The sequence below is a fragment of the Tenrec ecaudatus genome, chromosome X (assembly GCF_050624435.1).
Source record: "Tenrec ecaudatus isolate mTenEca1 chromosome X, mTenEca1.hap1, whole genome shotgun sequence".
Lineage (NCBI taxonomy): Eukaryota > Metazoa > Chordata > Mammalia > Afrosoricida > Tenrecidae > Tenrec > Tenrec ecaudatus.
In genome coordinates, this window is record NC_134548.1 from 94,528,427 (window position 1) to 94,542,809 (window position 14,383).

The window sequence follows — 14,383 nt, forward strand, 5'->3', positions numbered from 1 at the left end:
GAGACAAAGAATCCTATTAGTTAGTAAGATGAGGCCAAGCTCAATTAAATTTTCTGGAATTCTGATTCTTCTCAAGGCTACCCATACTTGGTTATGATCCACACTACTTTGCATAATTGAAAAAGACACAAGAAAATGTTTTTCTGGTATTCTCTGCTTTGAGCCAAGGTCCATCTGATATCATAAGTGATGTATCTTATTCTATGTCTTCTTCTGACACTGGCTTGAATTTCTGACAGCTTACTGTAAATATAGTGTTACAACTTTTGTTTAATGCTCTTCAGCAAAATTTTAACTGCAAGTGATATTAATGGTATTGTTCTAAAGTTTCCGCATTCTATGAGACCTTCTTTCTTTGAAATGGATACAAATATGGATCACTTCCTGGCAATTGGAATATCTTGGAATAGACATGTGAGTGTTTACATTGATTTATCAGCTTTTTGAAGCATTTCATTTGTTCTGGTCATTCCTAGAGCCTTGTTTTTAGCTAATACCATCAGTTCAGCTTGAACTTCTTCCTTTAGTACATTGATCAAATTGTTGACTATCAACTAGTTCTTTTTACTATAGGAACTTTGTGTGTTCCTTTCATGTTCTTTTGATGTATCCTGTATCTTTCAATATTTTGCTCATACAGTCTTGTAATATTGCAACTCTTTCTTCAATTATTTCAGATTGATATGTATTATGCCCTTTACTTTGGTTTTCTAACACCAGGTGTTTGTTGTTTCATCATAATACCTAGTGTCTCTTAAATTTTCTGTTCAGTTCTTTAACATGATTTCTTTCATTTTCTTTAACTACTCTGTTACCAAGAGTATGTTAGAGTCTCTTCTGACATCTACTTTGATATAGTCCTTATTTATTGTTTGTAATGACCTTTTGATTCATATATGATGTTTTTGTGATGTCATCCCACAGCTCATCAGGTCCTCTGTCATAAATGTTCAATGAATTCAACTCTATTCTTGAGATGTTCTCAAAATTAATGTGGTATATAATCAAGGTCATATTTTTGCTTGAGTGAGCCATTTTTTCATTTTCTTCAACTTCAAATGGAACTTGCATATGAGCCATTGATGATCTCTTCTACAGTCAACTCCTAGTCTTATTTCAATTGATGATATTGAGTTTCTCTATCATAACTTCAAACATATAGAGTCAATTTTATTTCTGTATTCAGTTTGGCAAAGTCAACATGTGTAGTCACCATTGTGTTGTTGAAAAAATATATTTGAGATGAACTTGATGGCCTTGCAAAATTCTATCAAATGATATCCAGCTTTGTTTCTATCACTTGGACTTATTTTCTAACTACTGTTCCTTTATCTTTGTTTAAAAGTTTGCATTCCAATTGTCAATAAGTATTAAAGCACCTTGACCACATATTTGGACAATGTAAGACGGAAATTTTTTCTGGTATGCTCAACAATCCTATGGAACACCATAAAGTATACCAATATATGTATAATAGGTGTGTCAGTCTGGGTAGATTAAAAAATCAAATTCATAGACCCTGATATGTGTATAATAAAGAGTTGTATATACAAGAGCAGTTGAATATTGAGAAAACATCCCAGCCCAGTCCAGATCAAGTCCATATGTCCGATAACATTCTAAGACTCACAAAACACATGCAGTGACACTGAACGCAGGAAGATCACAGGCTAATGAGTGCAAAGTCAGTGGCGGTAAAAGTACCTCAGCACTGGCAGGAGTCTCCACGTGGCTCCTCCAGTTCCCAGGGCTGCATCAGGTAGGTTCCATATGGCTTCTTCTCAGGAATGTCTTGCAGGAAGTGAGGAAAGAGTTTTCAAGGAAGTGAGCAGGGAGAAATAGTTGTCTACTGCCTCCAAGGAAGAAAACATAGCAGTTCTCAGAATTCTCAAGGGAAGGCCATGGTCACACAGAGGTCTCATTGGCTATCTCCGGATTGACAGGCTGTACTCCACCCCTACACTCTTAATCCTCAAATTGACACCAGATTGTGTAACTATCACAATAGGGTTTATAGGAGGGGGGAGAATATGGTGTAGAAAGGATATCTCAAAAAGTAATGTCTGAAAATTTTCATTATATGATGATTCATGATTGTTCATATTCAAGGAGCTACAAATATAATCAACTCAAAGACATCCACAATAAAGAGAACATTATGATCAAATTTTCAAAAAACAGAGAGAGAATCTTTAAAGCAGCAGGGGTGAAACATGAAGGCTCTCTTCAGTTAGTTTAACAACTAATATCTCATAAGGAATCATGAAACCTTAATGGAATTGGATAACATTATGCTGAATGAATGACTTATAGTGAATTCATAGGACAAGGTAGAACTACCCCTGTGAGTTTCCAAGATTTTAACTCTTGATAGGAGTAGAAAAATCTCACCATTGTCTCACAGTGCCTGGTGGTTTAAACTGATGGCTTTGTGATTTGAAGTCCAACGTGTAACTCCTTTGCCACCAACACTTAGTCAACCATAAAAAGACAAATATTATAGGATACTACTCTAATACATAACACCAAGAAAAAGTTTTCACACAAAAATAAAGAGATTTTGATAATTACCAGGAATGGGAAGTTGAGGAATGGAAAGTTGAGCAATAGGGTACACAGTAAATAGGTATTAACTTTGGTGAAGGGGAAAATAATTCTCAGTAGATGGTAATAGGGAAAAAGATAGATTCAGGGAAGCTTTTGAGAGGGTTAATAATCTAGTCAATATAAAAAATTATGATATAATCCATAAATACTCATCTGAATCAAAGTAAACTTCAAGATTAAAAAAACCTTATAGACTAGAATAAAATGAGATATGTGCAGTGTGTTAAAAGAAAAAAAATTACCCAGATTTGTCTGTATGTGACAAAGTTATTATCCCAAATAACAAGGACAAACGAAGACACAGATTTTTTTAAAAAACAAATATTAAAAAAAACAAGATCAGCTAAGAATTCATCAGCTATGGACTACATAGAAGAAATGATTAAATAATTTTTGAACTTGAAATGAAAAGGTATTATAGAGTAATTCAAATCTTAGTAAAACAATAGTGGAAAATTATAAAATTAACTGCATAATTTACTTGATCTTCTTGTTACCATAAACAGGATTCTCTGTCTACATGAAGTAAGAGCCTTGATGGTGTAGTGGTTATGCATTGGGATGTGCTTGACACGTTTGGCAGTTCACTGACAGCTCCTCTAGAGAAAGACTCTCATAAACAGTTACAGTTTCAAAAACTCAGCTAGGGGTCACTAAGAGTCAGTGAGTTTCAGCTTACCACTACAGTGAGCAAAATACATTGAGACAAGCTTTTGTGGGGGAAAGACAGTTTCATAATTTTCATTGTTGAAACAAAGAAGGGGCTTAGTTTCTCAAACGTCTCCCTGAACAAACAATGGAGGAATGTTTATACAGTAAGAAATAAAAAGGAGGTGGAGAGACTTGGGCTTGGGGAAAGAATTTCAACAACTTTGCATTTTTTTTCTCAGAAAACTGGCTTACAAATATTAAATTCTTTTTTCCTAGCTTGATTGTCAGTAGTCTCAGTGCTGTAGACAGTGACTGTGACAGTGACAGCAAACTGGACTGGTACACTGTGTTCTTTTCTAGGCCTCAAAAGAGTAAGCTTTATTCTAGCTACTTTTCAACAAATAATTTTGTTTTCTGGTTTAAGATTAAAAACTAACAATTTGTCTCAGTTTCTATTTGCAAACAAACAAAGATGATTATAAAGCAGCTAAAATAAACCATAAAGAAATAATAAGCTCAATATTTTCTCAAGCCAATTTGAACAACATTTAGTTAACATTTTTGTTCTTAAATCACTTTTATAATAATTGAATCAATTCTTATTTTTAAGGAAAAACAGCAAAGCAAAATTAATTAAACACAAGCCGAACTATAGAAGCAAGTAAAAATGCTTGAGGCTTCAGTAGTTTGTTTGGGCTGGGCCAGGTGGGGCTGGGCAGCCCCCACCTCCTCTCAGGCTCCTCAGGATGATGAGACCTCAAAGCCCCCTTTCCCAGCCTCCCAGCCACTCAGGAAGGATAGATGACCTATTGAACTATGCAACTCCTGTCCCAACACTCCAAAGAGCTTATCTCTCCAGGCTGGGTTTGTGTAGTCCCTTCTCCAGCACCCCAGGAAGCAATTTATCTTCCCAGGCCGGTTTGTAGAATCATTTTCCCAGCACTTCAGAGAGCAGGTTTGCAAATAACAAGATGACTTCCCACGGGTACCATCCTAACTCAACGCCCTGCAGCTGCAAGCGATAAAAAATCCCCCTTCCTTCTGTCAAAGTATACTTCCTTAGCTCGAGCCCTATATATCTCCCACTGCCTCCCGGACAAGCTGCGACTTCACTGACCTTACTCATTGGGTTGCGGAACTCAGAACTCATCCGGATTTTCCCCTCGCTTTGATAAAGCCACACTATACTTCTCACTCCCGGCTAAGCCTTATCTCCTTCTGCGTCTCCGTGTCCAACCTTTCAGTTTACTTGGGCGAATAGGACTTCATCCTAATTCAATGTAACAAAAATGCCACAAATGAGTAGTTTTAAAAAATGAGAATTTATTTTACCCAAATCCTATAAGACAAAAATCTAAAATGGGGGTATGAGCTGAGCTACATTCTCCCCATTCTGGGAGATCATTCATTGTCTTTCAAATTTGGGCAACACCAGGCATTTCTCGACAGTCTTTGAGTTGTGGGTGTGTCTATAGCGTTGTGCCTGTGCTTGCCTTTGGAAGACATCAGTCAGAAGGAATTAGATTTCAGATGTATACCATTCAGGTATGTCTTCATTCGCATAACAAGGAAAAAACCTTTATTCCAAACAGAAACGTAACATACATTTTTAATTTTAAAGATCATTTTATTAGAGGCACTTATAGCTCTTATAACAATACATACCTCAATTGTGTCAAGCATATTTGTACATCTATTGCCATCATCATTTTCTAAACATTTACTTTTTATTGGAACCCTTGGTATAAGCTCCTATTTTTTCCCTCTCTCCCCTACTCCCACCCTGGTGACCACTTGATAAATTATAATTATTTTCAGATCTTACACCTACTGCTATCTCCCTTTACCCACGTTTCTGTTGTTCATCCACTTGTATGTGTGTGTGTTTGTTATAAGTCAATCATTGCAATTGCTTCCCCCTTCCTCCCCTTTTCCTCCCAACTCTCCTCTACCCTACTGGCATTGCTACTCCCATTTCTGTTCCTGAGGGTTTATCTGACCTGCATTCTGTGTGTCATGAGCTCTTATTTGTACCAGTTTACATGCTCCGGTCTAGCCAGAACTGAAAGGCAGGACTGGGGTCATGATAATGGGGGTTAAGAAACCTGAAAAAAAACACAGGGGAATATTGTGTGTTTCATTTGTGCTATACTGTGCCCTGGTTGACTCATCCCTTCGTTGTGACCCATTGGTAAGGGGATGTCATATGCAATCACTCCTGTGTTTCAGAAATGGAAATTTAATGTAAACAGTAAAAAACAAATGAAACAGAAAGAAAATAATAATAATATAAAGATAAAAATTTAAAAGCAAGCAAGAAAAGACCACTAACGATATTTTATAAGCCGGAGAAGAAATTTCTGTCATGAAAAAAAGCATAAATATTTAAGATTAGAGCAAATTTAGCTAGGGTCAAGAGAGAGGTCACTGGCCAAGTACCATATTATTCCTTCATTCGACCCTCTATAATCAAGTTTACAATAGTATTTGTCTGGCAATAAAACTCTTCAATTGCCTTGCCTATGGCCAGGAGATATGCCAGAAACTTAATCTGACCAGATATGCTACAGATGGATTTCGGACACAGTATAACTGCTCACATGGTTTCTGAGATGCTAAATATTAACATAAATAAGTGGACACCTATATTTCCCACGGAGTTATGGGTGAATTTAAAACCTCCACCCTTTCCGTTCCAGGCACGGAACTGAAGGACTGTGCCACCAGTGATGTTTGTTAGAGATTCCATCCAAGGAAACCCCATGGAGTGTTTATATTCTGACATATAGGGTTACTTTGAGCCAAAATCAATATAATAACAGCTAATAAAACAGGTACTATATTCCATCAAGTTTGAAAACCTAGAATAAATGGGAAAAAAACGTAGACATACACCATCTACCCAAAGACAGAAGTAGAATAATTTTACAGGACCCAAACAAAATAAGGAATAGAAATGCCCTACTAAGAAAAGCTCAGGATGGGATAACTTCACAGAAGAACTCTATAAAGTCTTTAGCAAAGAGCTATCACTAATTCTACACAACATAGTCCAAAACATAGAAAGTGACAACAGACTTCTTAATTGATTCTATGAAATGAGCATATCTATAATACCAAAACCAGAAAAAGACCCCAAAAAGACAGAAACTACAAACCAATATCTCTCATGAACACAGACAAAATAGTTTTCTACAAAATTCTGGCCAACAGAATTCAACACATATCAAAATACACACACATATCAGGGATGTAAGAATATTTCAACATCAGAAAAATAATCAATATAAGCAACCACATAAATAAAACAAACAATAAGAACCACATGATCCTATAAATAGATGCAGAAAATGCATTTGAAAATATTCAATACTCATTGCTTAAAAAAATCTCAATAAATAAGATTGATAATAAAAGCCATATAGAAACAAAATGGCCAACATCACGCTTAATGGGGAAAACCTAAAAACATTCTCTCCGAGAAAGTGAACTAGACTAGGGTGCCCTTTATCTCCACTCTTAATCAACATTGTGATGAGAGTTTCAGTCAGAATCATTAGACAACAGGAAGAAATCATGGTCTTCCTGTTTGAAATGGGAAAAGAAGTGAAACTCTTAGTATGTACAGTTAACATGATTCTATATTTAGAGAACCTCGAAGACTCTATGCAAATATTCTTTGAAATAATTGTGGTAGTTACATAATCTGTTGTCAATTTGAGACTTAAAGAAGAGTGAAGTGGTGGAGTTTAGCCTGTCAATCAGGTTGCAGCTTGATGATCTCATTTCTTGTGGACCAGAAACATGGAGCTACTCTAGAGCCCTGGAGCTGAAGGAGCCACAAAGAGACCCCTACCAGTGTTCAGATCCTTCTACTGCCACTAAAGTTTCAAGACTTTCCACCCACTGGCCTGTGGTCTTCCCGCATTCGGCGTCATTACATGTGTTTCATGAGTCTGAATAGAACTTTATAGATTGGTATTGGATATAGGGGCTACTGTCTGACTTATGGGCTTGATCTGGACTGAACTGGGATGTTTCCTCAAGATTCAATTGCTCTTGTATACAAATTGCTCCTTCTTATACAAATATGAGTCTCCTGGATTTGTTTCTCTAGTCTACCTAGATTCACACAACAATTGAGGAATTTGGTCAAGTGGCATGTAACAATATTAACAAGGAGAAATCAGTTGGATTCCTGGATACAAAGAGCTCATTGGACGAAGGAACAACAACAACAAAACAAGAAATGGCACCATTTAAAATAGACACACAAATGATGAAATACTTAGGAATCAACATAATAAAAGAGACAAAAACCTATGCAAAGAACTCTGAAGAACACCACTATAAGAAATCGGGGAAAAAATCAGAAGTGATCTAAACAAATGAAGAATATTACATGCTCATTCACAAGTAGACTTAACTTAGTGAAAATGTCAATAATACCTAAAGAAATCTACAATACAATGCAATTCCAATCCTAATACCAACTGCATTATGTAAAGTAATGTAAAATCTAATAACCACCTTCAAATGGAGAGGGAAGAGATGAGGATACCCAAAGAATACCTCAATAAGAAGAACAAGCTAGGAAGCCTCCAACTACTTTCCTTCAAACACAGCCACCGTAGTCAAAACAACTTGGTGTTGGTACAATGGCATATACATAGACCAATGGAACAGAATAGAAAACATAGATATGAAAGCATCCACCTATAGGCAATTAATTTTAGACAAAAGATAAAAATATTAAATGGGAAAGAGACCCTTTTCAAAACTGGTGCTGGAAAAACTGGATTTACATCTGCAGATATAGATTAAATAAAAACCACACTTCACCTCATGCTAAAAAAAGTATATTAGTAATAATAAAATAAATTGGAGACCTAATTGTAAAGCTCAAAGCTATAAGAATCATCAATGAGTAAGTTGGGACAAATTTAAGGACAATATTGCAGGGTATACACAGACTACCAAGCATAATAATTAGGGTAATGTACACAGTGGAAGGCAAATTAGATAACTGGGACTTATTAAAATTAAGATGCATGTATCAGAGATTTCATCACAAGAGTAAAATGAGAACCCACAGAATGGGAAAAAAAATACTTTGCAAAGGCACAACAGAGAAGAGGCTCATCACTAAAATGTATAAAATTCTGAAGCATCTCAAAGAGAAGAAACAAATAATCCAACTAAAAAGTGGGGAAAGATATGAACAGAGAACTTGCAAGAGAAGATATTTGTGTTAATTTTGGTTGACTAGAGAAACAAGTTCCTAGACACTCATATGTGTATAAGAAAGAGCTTTATATACAAGAGCAATTGAATGTTGAGAAAACATCCTAGCCTAGTCCAGAACAAGTCCATAAGTCCAATATTAGCCGATATGTCCAATACCAATCTATAAATTCCTCTTCAGACTCACCACACATGCAATGACGCCAAATTCAGGAAGATCACAGGTCAGTGGGTGGAAATTCTTGTGGCTCCAGTGGCAGTGGAAGCATCTCAGCACTAGCAAGGGTCTCCACATGGCTCCTAGTGTCTTGTCCACAGGAAGATCTCACAGGGAGTAAATGTGTGTCTCACATCCATGGAGCTATTTATCTCCTCAGCGCCTCCAAACGTGGTCATCAAACTACAACCTGATTGACAAGCTAAATTCCACCCCTTCACTCTTAAATCTCAAATTGACAACGGATGATGTAACTACCACAGCATTCAGATCACAAACTCATCAGGAAATGCTCATGACCAGAAGCAATTCAGGAGAAAATGAGATACCACCTCATATCCAGAATGATAGCAAAATTAAAAAACAAAGCCAAACATGCAGAATAATAATTGCTTGAGAGGATGTGGAGAGATTGGAACTCTCAAACACGGTAGGACTGCAAACACGTACAGATATTATGGACAGGAATATGGAACTATCTGAAACCATTAGGAATAGAAACACCTTAGGACCCAGCAATCTCTGTATCTCCATTGAGCATATGCATCCATGAAGCATGAAAAAGAACAAGAACAGGCATGTGTCCCCTCATGCTTATAGCAGTATAGTTGACAATATCAAAATGCTGCTCAAATTTTCATCAATAGATGAATGGATAAAGAAGCTATGGTTTAAAATGGAATACTACACATCAATTAAAAAGTGTTTAAACCACGACTCACTAAAGAAACAGTAGGTAATTGAAGAAATAAAAATCACAATTAAAAAATTCCTTGAAACAAATGAGAACCAAATACAACATATGAAAACCTTTGGGACACAGTAAAAGCAATACTCAAAGAGCAGTTTATAGCAGTAAAAGCAGAAAGCATGAAAACAAATATTTGAACACATCAACTACAAAAATTGGGGGGGGGGAGGGTATCAGCAAAACTAACCACCAGATACTAGAAGAACAGAAATAATACATATTAGTGCAGAAATAAATTAATCAGACTTTTAAAAACTGTATAAAAATCAATAAGACAAGAAGTTGGTTCTTGGAAAAGAGTAGCAAAATTGATAAACCACAGCAAATCAAAGTAAAAGAATAATAAAAAAGCAAATTCTATGAATATTGAATGAAATGGATGATAGTACAACAGAACCAAATGAGATTAAAACATAAAATCACGTGGTACTATAACAACTTGTGTTCCATAAAATTTGAAATTGTAGAAGAAATGAATGAATTTTTAGAAATTCATCATTTACTAAGTTACCACAGGATGTTGTAGAAAATCTCAACAAACCTATAACATGAGAAGAAATAGATGTAGTCATACAAAATCTCCCAACATAAAAGTCTGGGTCCAGAAGCTTTCAGTGGGGGATTCTATTGAACATTTATGGAGGACATAGTATGAATTTTTACATAAACTATTCCACAATACACAAATGGACAACATACTGCCAAGCTCAATTTATAAAGCAACTAGAAGTCTGATAACTAATGCAGGCACAACCATTAAAATGAAAAATTACAGAACAATATCTAAAATGAATATAGATGACAAGGTCCTCAATAAAATTCCAACAAAAAGAATTCAGCTAAGTATCAGAAATAATACATCACAATCAAGTAGGATTCATACTAAATATGCAAAGATGGTTTAATATTTGTAAACAATCACTATAATTAATCACATACATAAAATAAGAGATAAGAACCATACAGTTAAATCAAGGAATGCAGAAAAGCAATTTATAAAATTTAACATCTACTCCTGATAAAAAACGCTCAACAAAATAGGTATAGAATAGAAATTTCTTGACATAATAAAAGCCTTATATCTGAAACCAATAGCTTGCGTCTCACTTAATGTAGAAAATATGAAATACTTTTTAAAAAGGAAATAATTTCCTCTTCTAATAGAAACGAAACAAAGTTGTCCTTCATCACAACTTTTATTTAATATATTCTTAGAAATTTTAGTTTGAGCCATAAGACATCCAAAAGATATTAAAAGTATCCATATAGGCCCAGAAGAAATAAAAATATTCATATTTTCAGACAACATAATCCTATATATAGAAAACCCCAAAGATTCAATGAAACAATTTTTTGAACTAATTGAAAACTTTGGCAGAATATCAGATATAAGACCAATATATAGAAGTCAAGTGGATTCTTGTATATTAAGGATGGTGATACCAAGAGAGATAGCAATAGAACACTATTTACAACTATAAAAAAGATAAACTATGTAAGAATAAGTTTTACCAGAGAAACAAAAGACATATAAGGTAAACTGTAAAATAGTCCTTTAAAAAGAAATTCACACAAATGGAATGAGTTACCATATATCTAGATGTGGATACTGAACATTGTGAAAACTTCAGTATTTCTAAAAATGCTGTACAAATTCAATCCAATTTGATTGAGATCCTACCACAATTCTTCAAGGAAATGGAAAATTCATTCACTAGCTTTATATAGAAAGGAAAGAAATCTAGGATAAATTAACACTATTAAAACACTCTGAAAGACAGTGTTAAAATAGAGTTCACTGCTTAGTATGCTCCTGCTGTGTCTCAGAGAGCAAACGGTAAGGAGGCCAAGTCTGGGAATGTAGACACAGGGGCTAGATTCACAGCACGGTGGGATCCTATTCAGATCTCCCCGTCGGGTTCTTGCCCATGGAGAACACAACACAGCCCTTCTGAGGTCTCCTCCCCTCTTCACAGTCGAACGCCCATCTTCAACTACTCCCTCAGATTCTGGTAGACTCCCCTCCCCCGTACCAAAGCAGGCCGACCTAGCCAGGGAACTTGGAAGCAGGACTCGGGACATTTGCCCTTACAACAAGAAAAAAAAAAAGAATAGCCTGATGAGAAGGTGGACAAACAACCTAAACAGATGTTTCACAGAGGATGACACTAATGGCTAATAAACACGTTGAGAAAATGCTCCCAATCACTAGCCATCCAGGAAATGCAAGTCAAAACCACCATGAGAACCTTCTTAAGGCTCCTAACTGTAGCCCCTGCCCCCTCCCCCAAAAAGAACGGGAAGGTCTACAGGAAGGGTGGGGATATAAAAGTTAGAAAAAGGGAAAGGATGTCAAGGAGTACAGGAAGGAAAAGTATGCTTGGAGACTAATTATGGAAGCAATTGTACCATTCTGCCTGACATGATTGAACCATGCATATGACATATGTATCAACTCCCAAGCAATAACAAATAAAAAGAAAAATGCATAGATCCAGAAATGGGTTTTTGGCTCCCACTAAATCTTAGCTCAAACTTAACAACAATTAGTTCTTACAGCATGGCCCTGCTCAATCCTAGCCCCAGGAATGGAACATTGAAGATACTGGTGCTATAGTTAAACATGGTCAATAATTTATATGGTGCCCTGCTATCATATAAAAGTTTCTGGGGTCATAAAGGCTTGTCTCTAAGCAAGCAAACATGTGAGTGAGACGTCAACTATGTCCACATGGAAGAAGCACACCATCACCAATCACCGAAGGACTGGTATCCATATGATCCAAAATTGAAAGCGAGATTAGTGTCAAAGCCTAAATTGTGAGAATCCAGTGCAGAAGGTGATGGATGGCAGCAGGAGGCCAAGATTCATTTGTGGAATTAAATAGGAAATAACCTCCAGAGAACTCCCACTATATAAATTTGAGGGATGGGAGAAAAGTGTTCACTAAACACAATGCTTGTGAGACAGGTGTATAGAATGTCAAAGGCATAAATCTGAACTATTCAAACCTTGTCAGTTGATCCCCCATTTGCTACAGGCTGGACCTGATCAAGTTTCCATAATTTTGGTTTGTATTGTTTGGTTTGTTTTTTATTTGTTCATATTAGTGTATTTATTAAAGGTGTTATGTCAATGGAAGTCACCCTCTTGAAGTAGTGTGAAGTGTGTTCCTGTTTTTCAGTATATGAAACCCAGGATTGATGAACCTATAGGGGCAGCAAATAGAATAAGGGTTTCCGTGGCAATGAGTACAGTAGTGGAAGGAGGGGGGTAAATGGGAAATGACATCAAGAAGTTCATGTAGAAAAAGAATATCTGGAAACTGATTGTGGTAGCAATTGTACAATTCTACTTGATGTGATTGAACTATTGAATGATATGATATATGTATTAATTTCCAGTAATAAATAAGTAAAGCAAAGTCGGAGGATGTTCACGCTCTGACTTTAAAATCTATTATATAATCATGGTAATCAAAACATCCTGTGCAACAATAGATATGAAGACCAAAAAATTAGAATTGAAAACCCAGAAATAAAACCAATAACCTATATACTCCTAATTTTTTATAAAGAAATAAAACATATTAATTAGGCAAGAAAAAGCTATTTCAACACATGGTGCTAGAAAAACTGTTTCTTCACTTGCAAAACAAGACCCATAGCTCACATCACATACAAAAACCAAGCTAGATCAAAGAACTAAATATAAATCACACTATTCTAAACACCATCAATGAAAAAAGGGGAACAAATGTAAGGACCCTAATACAAGTTACAAACACACTATCAAACAGAATGAAAAATATCCACAGTGTAGAAGAGAAAATACATATCTGGAATCTACTAATATTATGACATTTATGCACATTAAAAAACTTCATCAATGATGCCTTATACCTGGTCCCTTTGGCACCTCGTGATCGCACAGGCTGGTGTGCTTCTTCCATGTGGGCTTTATTGCTTCTGAGCTAGATGGCCGCTTGTTCACCTTCAAGCCTTTAAGACCCCAGACACTATCTCTTTCGATAGCTGGGCACCATCAGCTTTCTTCGCCACATTTGCTTACACACCCGTTTGTCTTCGGCAATCATATCATGGAGGTGTGCAGGCAATGATATGATTTTTTGTTCTTTGATGCCTGATAACTGAACTATTCGGGACCACGCGATCACACAGGCTGGTGTGTTCTTCCATGTGGGCTTTGTTGCTTCTGACCTAGATGGCCACTTGTTTATCTTCAAGCCTTTAAGACCCCAGACACTATCTCTTTTGATAGCCAGGCATCATCAGCTTTCTTCACCACCTTTACTTGTTCACCCACTTTGGCTTCAGCAATTGTGTTGGGAGGGTGAGCATCGTAGAGTGCCAATTTAATAAAAGAAAGTATTCATGCATTGAGGGAGTGCTTGAGTAGAGGCCCAAGGTCCTTCCGCCAACTTAATACTAAACCTATAAATATAGACACATAGATCTATTTCCCCATCCTCATATATATATTTGCAAGGGGGAAGTGCAGAGTGGAGACCCAAAGCCCATTTGTCAGCCACTGGAGATCCCCTCATAGAGGGGTTTAGGAGAGGAGATGGGTCAGTCAGGGTGCGATGTAGTACCGATGAAGAACACAGCTTTCCCTCAGATCCTGGATGCTTCCTCCCCCCAACTACCATGATCCGAATTCTACCTTGCAGGATTGGACAGGGCAGAGGTTGTACACTGGTGCATATGGGAACTGGAGGCACAGGGAATCCAGGGTGGATGATACCTTCAGAACCAGGGGTGTGAGGGGCGATGCTGGGAGAGTGGAGGGTGAGTGGGTTGGAAAGGGGGAACTGATTACAAGGATCCACATGTGACCTCCTCCCTGGGAGATGGACGGCAGAGAAGCGGGGGAAGGGAGACTCCGGATA